The following is an 11065-nucleotide window of genomic DNA, read 5'->3' as shown; positions in this document are numbered from 1 at the left end:
TCAAGGAGAGAATAAGTCACAGAGAAAAAAATAATAATGTTCGGAGAGGGGGGAAAATATGTCCAGAGAGGAAAATATCCTTGGTCGGTGGTGGTGGTGGTGGAGGAGGAGGAGGAGGAGGAGGAGGAGGAGGAGGAGGAGGAGGAGGAGGAGGAGGAGGAGGAGGAGGAGGAGGAGGAGGAGGAGGAGGAGGAGGAGGAGGAGGAGGAGGAGGAGGAGGAGGAGGAGGAGGAGGCAGTGGCGGCGACGGTGGTGAGGGTGGTGACAGGAATGCCGACAGCTGGCGGAGTGGCGGGTCGGCTAAGTAACTGCATGCGAGATGACTCCTAGAGCTGATTGGATAGCTAAGTGAATGCCTAGTTGATTGGCCGGTTGCCTTGGTGACGACGGATGGGTAGAGTGATGCTTTGTTGCGTGATTGGCCATTTCCCAGACTGCCTGAGTGAGTGAGTGAATGAGTGAGTGAACCAGTGCAGCGCGACTGGCTGGCCGGTGCGGCAAAGTCCAAAGAAAGTAAATTAAGCCGTGTTTTAACTTAATGTCCCGCGACGAAGAGAAAGCGAATTTAATTAAAACATTGGGATCACTTCTACGCTTCAGGGCTTTCATAGTGTGTGTTAAAGTTAAGGACTACAAACATGTGATATAAAAGAACGGGGAGGTGATTTTTTTCTGCCATTGATCATCAAAGAGCATTAGTTTTGAGCAATGTTATAATTAGTCAATAAGGAATGCATATTTTGTACATTCCAAAAGATCCTATCATACCTTACACCGATACTATAAGAGTCAAGGCCTATAGTGACAAATTAAATCATTGTCGAGTCAATAGGAAGCTTTGAAATATTACACGTTTTCACGAATGTGAATACCAAGTAGAAAGAAATTGATAAGTATGTTTCATAAAGGGACTGCCATGCGTAGTGCTGGTAGCTTTTTGCAGTTTCTATATTTTCTTGTGTTCACTGGAGAATATTATGTATCTATGATACGAAATGTTCAATATGACCTTGTTACTCGCTATCATTATGGGTGACAGAAGACTTAAAAGGAAAACAACTGCTGGGGGATGACAGGTAAGGCTGTTTCACTGAAAGAGGAATCACAACAAGTGATCCTTTACATTTATAGACGTTTATAGACGCGAGAAAATATGACTAGAAAGAAATAACGCCTCATTACTTTCCTTAGAGTGGACTTGTGGATTAATTAAGCAAAAAATATGTCTTTATTCACTCCCTGTACTTGAAATCAGAGATTTTTTCTTTATTTTATTTATTTACTTTTTTTTTATGTGGAGTGTCGGGGTGGGGAGGAAGGGAAATGTTTTGCCTAGCATTTTAACTTTTTCCACTCTTCTTGGCTGGACTCCCTGACAAAAAAAAAGAATAATTATTTCCTACATTCATTATGTGTGTTTTGCATTTTTTGTCTTTGCCAAATGTTCTCAGATACCGCGAATATTCAACAGTTGTCATGTTACGTAAGGTTCTCGGCAAATCAGAGGACGTAAAGAAGAAGAAATTTAGACTAAAACCGAACACCTATCACAGTGGAGGAGAGTGCAGCTAGTTAAGTAACGCAGACTCTTGACAACAAGATTCATCACGGTCGTGGACAGATGAGAGGCTAAATAGGAGTGATTGGTAAGAACAGATGGTTCCTACGATGGAATCCACTACATGCCCAGCAATACAGATCCTCTTCTTCTCTCAGGGCCAATACGCGTCACCACACACCGCCATGGAGAAAAATGAGTCGCTCCATCACCCAATCACACCGAATCGTGCTAGCGGCTTTACCACAACGCGCCGCAGGAAATGCTGATCATTTCGCTGCCACCACCGTGAAAGCCCCGCCAGCCAGCACCACGCGCCGGCCTCCATCAACACCAATGCAATAATACTCAATAAACGCAATCACCATCATCAGCCATCACGATACAATCACCACCACGCGCCGCCGCCTTCCTCACCACTATCACCACCATCACCATCATCACTGCCGTCACTTCACTAGTCGTCGTCGCCGTCACCACTACCACCGCCGCCAATGCTACCGCGGCAGCCACAGCCACCGCCACTGCCCCTCGGTCACAAAAGCCATCGGCGTGGTAGGCTCGAGTTCATGCGACTATCAACAAACACGATATTTACGATTAGTTTACTGCTTGACCCTGTTTGCCCTCCGTGGAAAGGCGAACAGGAGGGATTAAGTGTGTGTGTGTGTGTGTGTGTGTGTGTGTGTGTGTGTGTGTGTGTGTGTGTGTGTGTGTGTGTGTGTGTGTGTGTGTGTGTGTGTGTGTGTGTGTGTGTGTGTGTGTGTGTGTGTGTGTGTGTGTGTGTGTGTGTGTGTGTGTGTGTGTGTGTGTGTGTGTGTGTGTGTGTGTGTGTGTGTGTGTGTGTGTGTGTGTGTGTGTGTGTGTGTGTGTGTGTGTGTAGTTCAGCCAGTCTTGAGGATCAAGTGCTAGCTTCAAGATCGTTAGTTATTATCATTCCCGAAAGAACTTGGAAGTTATAATTCAGTCGGACCTTTGCGTCAAGCGGAGGCCTTTCACACACTGTCCACCTACGCCACACACTGATGGAGGAAGACCCACTCGCTCATCAGTGGAAACCTTTGTAAACTAAGCGAGGCGCAAAATTTACCCTGTCTAGTATTACACAAGGACGTTCGCAGTGAGGAAGCGAACGTACAGTGTGTGTGTGTGTGTGTGTGTGTGTGTGTGTGTGTGTGTGTGTGTGTGTGTGTGTGTGTGTGTGTGTGTGTGTGTGTGTGTGTGTGCGCGCGCGCGCGTGCGTGCGTGCGTGAGTACGTGCGTGCGAGTACGTGCGTGCGTGAGTGAGTGCAAGTACGTGCGTGCGTGACTGCGTGAGTACGTGCGTGCGTGAGTACGTGCGTGCGTGAATACGTGCGTTCGTGAGTGCGTGCGTGAGCACGTGCGTGCGTGTGTATGTATGTGTGCGTGTGCGTGTGCGTAATTCACCTCCTCGGTCGTCTGCTAGTCACCCAGCCAGTCTTCCCCATCACGGAGCGAGCTCAGAGCTCACAGACCGATTTTCGGGTAGGCCTGAGACCACATCAACACATAACACACACAGGGAAAGCGAGGCTACAACCCCTCGAGTTACATCCCGTACCTACTTACTTTTTTTTTTTTTTCTTTACGTAGGGAAGAGGTCCAGCCAAGGGCAAAAAAAAGAAAGTTAGAAAAAAGCCCACTTGAGCGCTGGCTCTCCAAAGAGTACAAAAAGTGCCAAAACCGTCAGCCAGAATTAGGGGAGCAAATGCCTCGATACCTCCCTCTTAAAAGAAGATAAGTTGTAGGAATTTGGAAATACAGATGCAGGGAGGGAGTTCCAGAGTTTACCAGTGAAAGGGATGAATGATTGAGCGTACTGGTTAACTCTTGCATTAGAAAGTTGGACAGAATAGGGATGAGAGGAAGAAGAAAGCCTTGTGCAGCGTGGCCGCAGGAGGAGGGGAGGCATGCAGTTAGCAAGATCAGTAGAACAGTTACTATGAAAATAGTGATAAAATATAGAAAGGGATGCAACATTTCGGCGGTGAGAAAGAGACTGAAGACAGTCAGAGGAGGGAGTTGATGAGACGAAGAGCTTTCGATTCCACCCTATCAAGCAAAGCTGTGTGACTGGAACCCCCCAAACATGCGAAGAGTACTCCATACAGGGACGGATAAGGCCCTTATACAGAGTAAGCAGTTGGATGGGCGAGAAAAACTGGCGGAGACGCCTCAGAACACCTAACTTCATAGAAGCTGTTTTAGCAAGAGATGAGCTAGGTGAACAGGGGCTACACATTAAGAGGCTTGCCCATTTGCCTCGCCGCTTACCGGGACTCGAACCCGGCCCTCTAGATTGTGAGTCGAACGTGCTAATCACTACACTACGCGGTGTGCGTGTGCGTGTGTGTGTATGTATGTGTGTGTATAGGTCTGAACAACCAGTTCAAAGTAATCATTAGTGTCTCTTATTTTGTTTTATTATTGTATGCATACAACTCTTACGTGACAATGCGAGGGAGAGAGAAAAGAAAAGTTGGCATGCAAATTCGAGGTTGCGTTAAGAGCCCGTCCCTCATCTCCAAGCGTCGGGAAGCCTGCAATTAGTCTTTGTAGTGAAAGAACACATGAATCATGCGTAGAGTTTTCCTCCCCAGCCTTGTGGGACCTTCACCATGTCGCACCTTCAGGACTACAGAAAGAATCAACACCACCTTTTTAGCGCCTGTCCCTGAGAGGAACCACTTTTTTTCAAACCACAATGTCGGAAAAAAAAAGGTCAGTATCTCTAAACACGTTCCCAGTGACTCGCAGCAACACAGTATTGCATAATAAATTCAACATCAGCGGCAATAAAACAGAAACACTAGCAACCAACGACATCATAAAAGTGACAGTGCATCATCAACAATCTCAGGAGGAGAGAGAGACACGCCGTCGGAACATAAAAGGAGCCTAAAGTAGCACAACAGGAAGGAAGGAGCACCACTGTCGCAGGAACACATCAAAGACCCACGGCGCCGAGCTGCAAAGTACCAACACAAAACATTAACCGCAGTAACAGCACGGCGAGGCAACGCAGCGCCCGCTATCACGCGACACCAGAAGAATAGCGAAAGTTCTCTTAATAAACTCCAGGGACACGGCGCAGCGAGAGCATAGCACCCTGACGTCCAACCACACCCCATGAACCCCGAAGCCAAACCCTCATTCCCCTTATCCTCAGTTCTCCCCTCACTCCCTCTCCCTTCCATTCTCTCTCTCTCTCTCTCTCTCTCTCTCTCTCTCTCTCTCTCTCTCTCTCTCTCTCCTGGACAAACGCCTTACTTAAAAAAAAAAAAAGAAAGGAAAAAAAGAATAAATGAATAGCGAGACACGTCAAAAAAGGAAGTAAAAGTTTTTGGCCTCTTCCCCTCACCCAAGAATTCCCTTCCCGAGAGACAGAAGAGAAAATTTGTCTAAATATAAAAAGAAAGACGGAGCAACTCAACTTGAGTAGAGGAGGAGGAGGAGGAGGAGGAGGAGGAGGAGGAGGAGGAGGAGGAGGAGGAGGAGGAGGAGGAGGAGGAGGAGGAGGAAGAGCAGGAGGAGGAGGAGGAGGAGGAGGAGGAGGAGGAGGAGGAGGAGGAGGAGGAGGAGGAGGAGGAGGAGGAGGAGGAGGAGGAGGAGGAGGAGGAGGAGGAGGAGGAGGAGGAGGAGGAGGAGGAGGAGGAGGAGGAGGAGGAGGAGGAGGAGGAGGAGGAGGAGGAGGAGGAGGAGGAGGAGAGAGAGAGAGAGAGAGAGAGAGAGAGAGAGAGAGAGAGAGAGAGAGAGAGAGAGAGAGAGAGAGAGAGAGAGAGAGAGAGAGAGAGAGAGAGAGAGAGAGAGAGAGAGAGAGAGAGAGAGATACCTATATAACAGTGACAAAAAGTGTATAGAAAAATAGAGAACTGAAAAAATATTTAGATAACAAGTGGAGAAAAATAAACAGGGAGAAAAAAAAGGGGGATTTCTTTCTTACGCAGAAAAAAAATGAATGCGAAGAAAAGAAGTCAAAACAAAATGCAAGTAAAAAGAAAGATTATTCTACTTGATTTGTTAAGACTGAAAGGTGAAGGAGAGAACACAGCCTAGCACAGGGTTCTTCAAAGTACGTGTCGGGATCAAAAACTGCGTATGGGGTCGCAACACCTTAAAGAGATATATGTTTCACGGGAATTACGGGTATTATTGGAAAGCTCATCCGTTGGGGAACAGTTACCCCTTCTTACACTCGGACCGTGGCCAGCATTCGAACCTGTGCGCTTTGGCCTCCAAAGTGGGTTCCACTTTGACAAGGTGGCCCCGCAAACGCACGCACGCGCACGCGCGCACACACACACACACACACACACACACACACACACACACACACACACACACACACACAGTAATGTCCCTGTAATCTACTTTCTTCATTTGTTTAATTAAGGGAGAAATTTGCGGCGATGGGGCGTGACGCGACGGCGGGAAAGTTAGGCGAGCGTTCAGTGTTTCATTTAGTGACGACGAGTCTAATGTAATTTAATTTAAAGCAATTGAGTGAAATTTGAATCTTTACACTGCTTCTGACAGTGTTTGAGAGAGAGAGAGAGAGAGAGAGAGAGAGAGAGAGAGAGAGAGAGAGAGAGAGACGCCTAATATTACAACAGTGCACAGTTACAAAATGGATTAAAGCAGACGAGTGGGACGAGTAAAAAAGAATGGCAGCTTATTCACCGAGGCGCGGAGGAGTGTGGAATGTGAGAAATATTTAGGAGGAGGAGGAGGAGGAGGAGGAGGAGGAGGAGGAGGAGGAGGAGGAGGAGGAGGAGGAGGAGGAGGAGGAGGAGGAGAAGGAATACAAAGGAAGACAAACAGCAACAGACCCTTAGGTCCTTACTAGGCTGTTTGTGGAGACTATCTACTAACTACCAGTGGTAGAGACAGGACAGCAAAGCAGAAGGCTCCTCCCCACCCACCCCTCCCTCCAGCCGAGGCTGGCAGGAAAAAAGGCGAAACCATGTGATATTAAAAAATCACATGGAATTTTAGTAGAGAGTGAAAAGGAAATGTGTAATCTACGTCTGACTACTTGTGTTTGTGGGGGAAAGTGTTAACGCTTGGTAAATGTCATGTTGTGTGTGCATTGTGTACGTGGATGCACAGTGTGTATGTCGAATGGCGCTTTCTAGGGAGGCAGCAGTCAATCAGGCCCCAGCTCCGTTCAATCCACTGAGATAGCATACTTTCCCTGTAGGGACGCCGTACGCTGATAACCCTTGCAACATTGATCCCTGGTACTTAGTTCCCGATGATGATCAATGGTTGACAAGGCCCTCTCCAAACACAGCCCGTCACAGGTCGAGAGTAGTAGTAGTGACCGTTCACTCTGGGCTATCTGTGCGTGTATGCAGTGTAGTGTAGTATGTATGTAAACACAGTGTGGAGTCAAAAAGGTGGTGCGGCAGCCTTGCCTGGCGCTTTCAAGAGAGGCAGCAGTCAATCAGGCCCCAGCTCCGTACAACCACTGTAAAAGTGCACTTCCCTTTAAAGGGCGCCGCACACTGTATGGTTACCCCCTGCAGCGGTGACCCCTGGTACCTTAAATCCCGATGATGGTCACCTACTGTCAGGGGTCTTGACTATCCACAGCCCTTCACAGATCGAGAGTAAAAGTAGTGACCGTTCACTCCGGGCTATCTGTGTCATGTATGGAGGGTGAGAGTAATTCAAACTAACGGGCAATTTAAACCACGATCAGAGGCCCGGGAGATAAAAGAAAAAGCGCAAGTTCTTCGGAAATGAATAGCGACAACCGGGAGAAGGAGAAGGAGAAGAAGGAGAAGGAGAAGGAGAAGGAGAAGGAGAAGGAGAAGAAGAAGAAGAAGAAGAAGAAGGAGGAGGAGGAGGAGGATGTAGTGAAGTGGAGGCAGGAAATCTAATGACAGAGGTTTATCTCAAATCCTCTCAATAAACTAATGGTCCGGCTCCTGTGACTTGCGCTTTGGCTTGGGACATGGATGATTGGGGCAGCCATCCGAGCGGAGCATGGATGTACCGCACCATATATCCAGGTTTCTTCTTTCACGTTTTTATCCACCCCTTCCCCTGACGGCCACTAAACCTCCTCCTTCAGCCCTTCTCCTCGTCTCACCTTCCATGTTTTCCGCCTCTACATCATACCTTTCCTTTTGGTTCAGTCGTCCCTCCGCCTAGCCTAGCGGCCCCAGTGACGACCAGATGGTGCTGATCAAGAGCTGTCAAACGCTGCAAAACTCAAGGGTGAACATTCCTTTTAACTATTGACTCTCTCTCTCTCTCTCTCTCTCTCTCTCTCTCTCTCTCTCTCTCTCTCTCTCTCTCTCTCAGTAAGGTCGTTCCCTTAAGGACATACATGTTCTACAGGTTGTCACGTTTCCCACCGCCCGCCGCTGTGTGTCGTTCTGAGGATAAATTGATGACCTTCATGTTTCTTCTAAGCGTCACAAAGAGTTCCTGGTAACATTTCATAAAGGAAAAGAAAAACACAAGGAAGTGGCTCTGCCAGACTACAAAGGCTTCAGCCCTTTCTCTTCAACAGATCGCCGCTCCTCCACCACTGGCACCCCTTCACTATTAGCTATGCCTCCCACTGGCCCACCAGAAAACTGACACATAGTTAAATCACCTAAAGTGGATTTTGATCCCAAGCAATTTTGGTCCAAAGCCAAAGATTCGGAGTTAAATTTTGAAGGTATTTTTGGATAGAAATCCTCTCCCTCACTCGCCGACCGGATGAATAAAAAACAGCGGCTGCTACAGGCTTTGATCTCTGCGGCGGAAGGGGGATTCCATCCATCTCATTTCACCAATGATTCGATCTTACAGCCCACATGTGGCAGCGGCGTCAACCCATTATACAAAAGGCCTCAAAGCATTATGCTAAAGAATATCCAAACTTTCGACTTGAGTTGCGGTGCTCAGACAGACTAGAGCTGGCGACGCCCTGGGCCCGGAGCGGGAAAGCCGCTGGCGTGGCTGGCCGCCATGATGGAAAGACGGAAGGCCAGGATCCCGAGCGGAGTGTACTAAGAGGGAGGACTCTATAGGTTGTGAGCAAATAGTTCTAAGGAAAAGAAATCTTACGTAAACTTCTGAAGTGAACCCGGGCTTAGGTAATTCGTTCGAATAAATATTTAATAACGTCAACAAACTGAATAACTCTCGAACGAATTCAACTTTCTACAAAACTGCATTGCCTTCAGCAGCAGCCAACTGTAAATTCTGACCACACTACATATTTCTACTAGACTCCTTATGACAACCATACATCACTCTACACTTGATATCAAGCGCTGAGGGCGGTTCTTTACTTTGGGACACACTAATTATCCCTCCCCCCAAAAAAAATCCATGGAAACAGCTCATTGATTTTTTTATAGTGGTATATACGTAAGTCCTCTTGTAGGAAGTGTAGTATGTAAAAAAAAACAAAATGGTCTTGACTTTCCAATCTCTTATTAATTTAGTTTTGTCATCCATTTGTGATGCCAAGTGTAGGTCTGACGGCTTCTTCTGCTTCCCTTATTTTCTTACGTTCTTGTGCTGCCACATATTAACCGCAAAATTACCCATCATGTCAGCGAAATATGTAACATATGCTTCACACACAGCACCACGACATAACGTCTGTCACATCTCCTTAAACCACATGCCCCAGCATCAGGATGACATAACACTTACTGCAAAATTGTTGAAGCATCACCTTGTTCTGTTGTTCGTCAATTGAGTTGTACATTTCAAATAATAAAAAAAAAAATTCATATATGGAAGAACCTGAACTTTCGTCCCAGCACTGATATCCTTGACCTTTGACCATTACCTTCCTTTACGCCAGAAAGCATGACACACTGTGAAATGATTATTGTTATCTCTGATGTGCTCTGAAGTATCTCTAAGTAGTAATGAGAATTCAAGCTTGCGAGGAGAGGCAAGTTAGTGTTCAATTACTAACATATTATTTTTTCATCAGTATTTAAAGCAGTGCAGTGGAACAAGCCTTACAGGAAAAATTCACAAACGCACATACCAACACACAAACACACACACAATAAAGCGAAAGATGAATTGAAAATCAAGGCGAGTGAATTTTTTTATACTATAGCAATAGTACTTCCTTCCGTGTGTGTGTGTGTGTGTGTGTGTGTGTGTGTGTGTGTGTGTGTGTGTGTGTGTGTGTGTGTGTGTGTGTGTGTGTGTGTGTGTGTGTGTGTGTGTGTGTGTGTGTGTGTGTGTGTCCTTCACCGCTGTGTTTGCCGCTTCGTCACATCAATGAAGACTGATTTCTTTTTATGAGCCGCGCCAAGAGATATGCAATTTCTTCCTCTTCCTCCTCTTCCTCTTCCTCCTCTTCCTCTTCCTCTTCCTCCTCCTCCTCCTCCTCCTCCTCCTCCTCCTCCTCCTCCTCCCTCTTCCTCTTCCTCTTCCTCTTCCTCTTCCTCCTCCTCCTCCTCTTCCTCTTCCTCCAACTCCTCCTCCAACTTTTCCTCTTCCTCTTCCTCTTCCTCCTCCTCCTCCTCCTCCTCCTCCTCCTCTTTTTCCACTTTCTCCTCCTATACACCTTGCTCTTTTCATTTTTACCATTCTTCTCTCATTTTTCTCTTCCTTCGTCTCATTTCAACTTTTCTCTTCTTCATTCGACTTTTTCATTTCCCTCCTCTCTGTTTCTAACTTTTTTTTCTTCTGATTTTCATCTTCCTTCTCTTAGAAGTATCTAACACAAGTTTACCTTCCTCCTACTGTTCTTCATTTCTTTCATTTCCTTCTTTTCTTCTTTGGTCCTTTTTCTTTCTCCTCTTCCTCTTTTAACACGTGTACCTCCCATATACACCTAATTTTCTCCCTCCTTTTACTTTTCCTCCTCCTCCTCCTGACTAAGATCACCCACTCTCCTTGTTTTCCTTAGTTCCCACAATGCATTTTAATTTTCATAAGCATCTTAAGAGCAATTTTTTTTTTTCCAGCTTTTTACCATATCTTCTACACTATCACCAATCTATCTCACTTGGGGCTTCGTGTGTCCTCAGGCCATGACTTCAAACATAATGAAGGCCGGAGCCGCACATTTCTTTCCACAGACTCTCGGAAAATACGATATTATTACTGAATCACACTCGCCTCATTCAAAAAGGCTAAGATTTTTTTCTTTCTTTTCCTTTTGGTCTGTCTCCGGTAGCGTGTAATTAACTGTTATAGGCGTCATTTCCGCGGTCTTTTTCCCCTTGAGATAAGAAATGGTAAGAGAGAGAGAGAGAGAGAGAGAGAGAGAGAGAGAGAGAGAGAGAGAGAGAGAGAGAGAGAGAGAGAGAGAGAGAGAGAGAGAGAGAGAGAGAGAGAGAGAGAGAGAGAGAGAGAGAGAGAGAGAGAACTATAATATTACCCCACACCTAACACTTACATTATCTTCAACATGTCATAAAATCACAACAAAAATAACATCTGTAAAAAAAACATGACTTTCCTTAACAGTAAAAAAGAGAGTTTTCCTTCCTCCGAGAGATGAGG

This window comes from Portunus trituberculatus, chromosome 48, assembly GCF_017591435.1.
Source record: "Portunus trituberculatus isolate SZX2019 chromosome 48, ASM1759143v1, whole genome shotgun sequence".
Lineage (NCBI taxonomy): Eukaryota > Metazoa > Arthropoda > Malacostraca > Decapoda > Portunidae > Portunus > Portunus trituberculatus.
Note: the sequence above shows the minus strand (reverse complement) of the source record.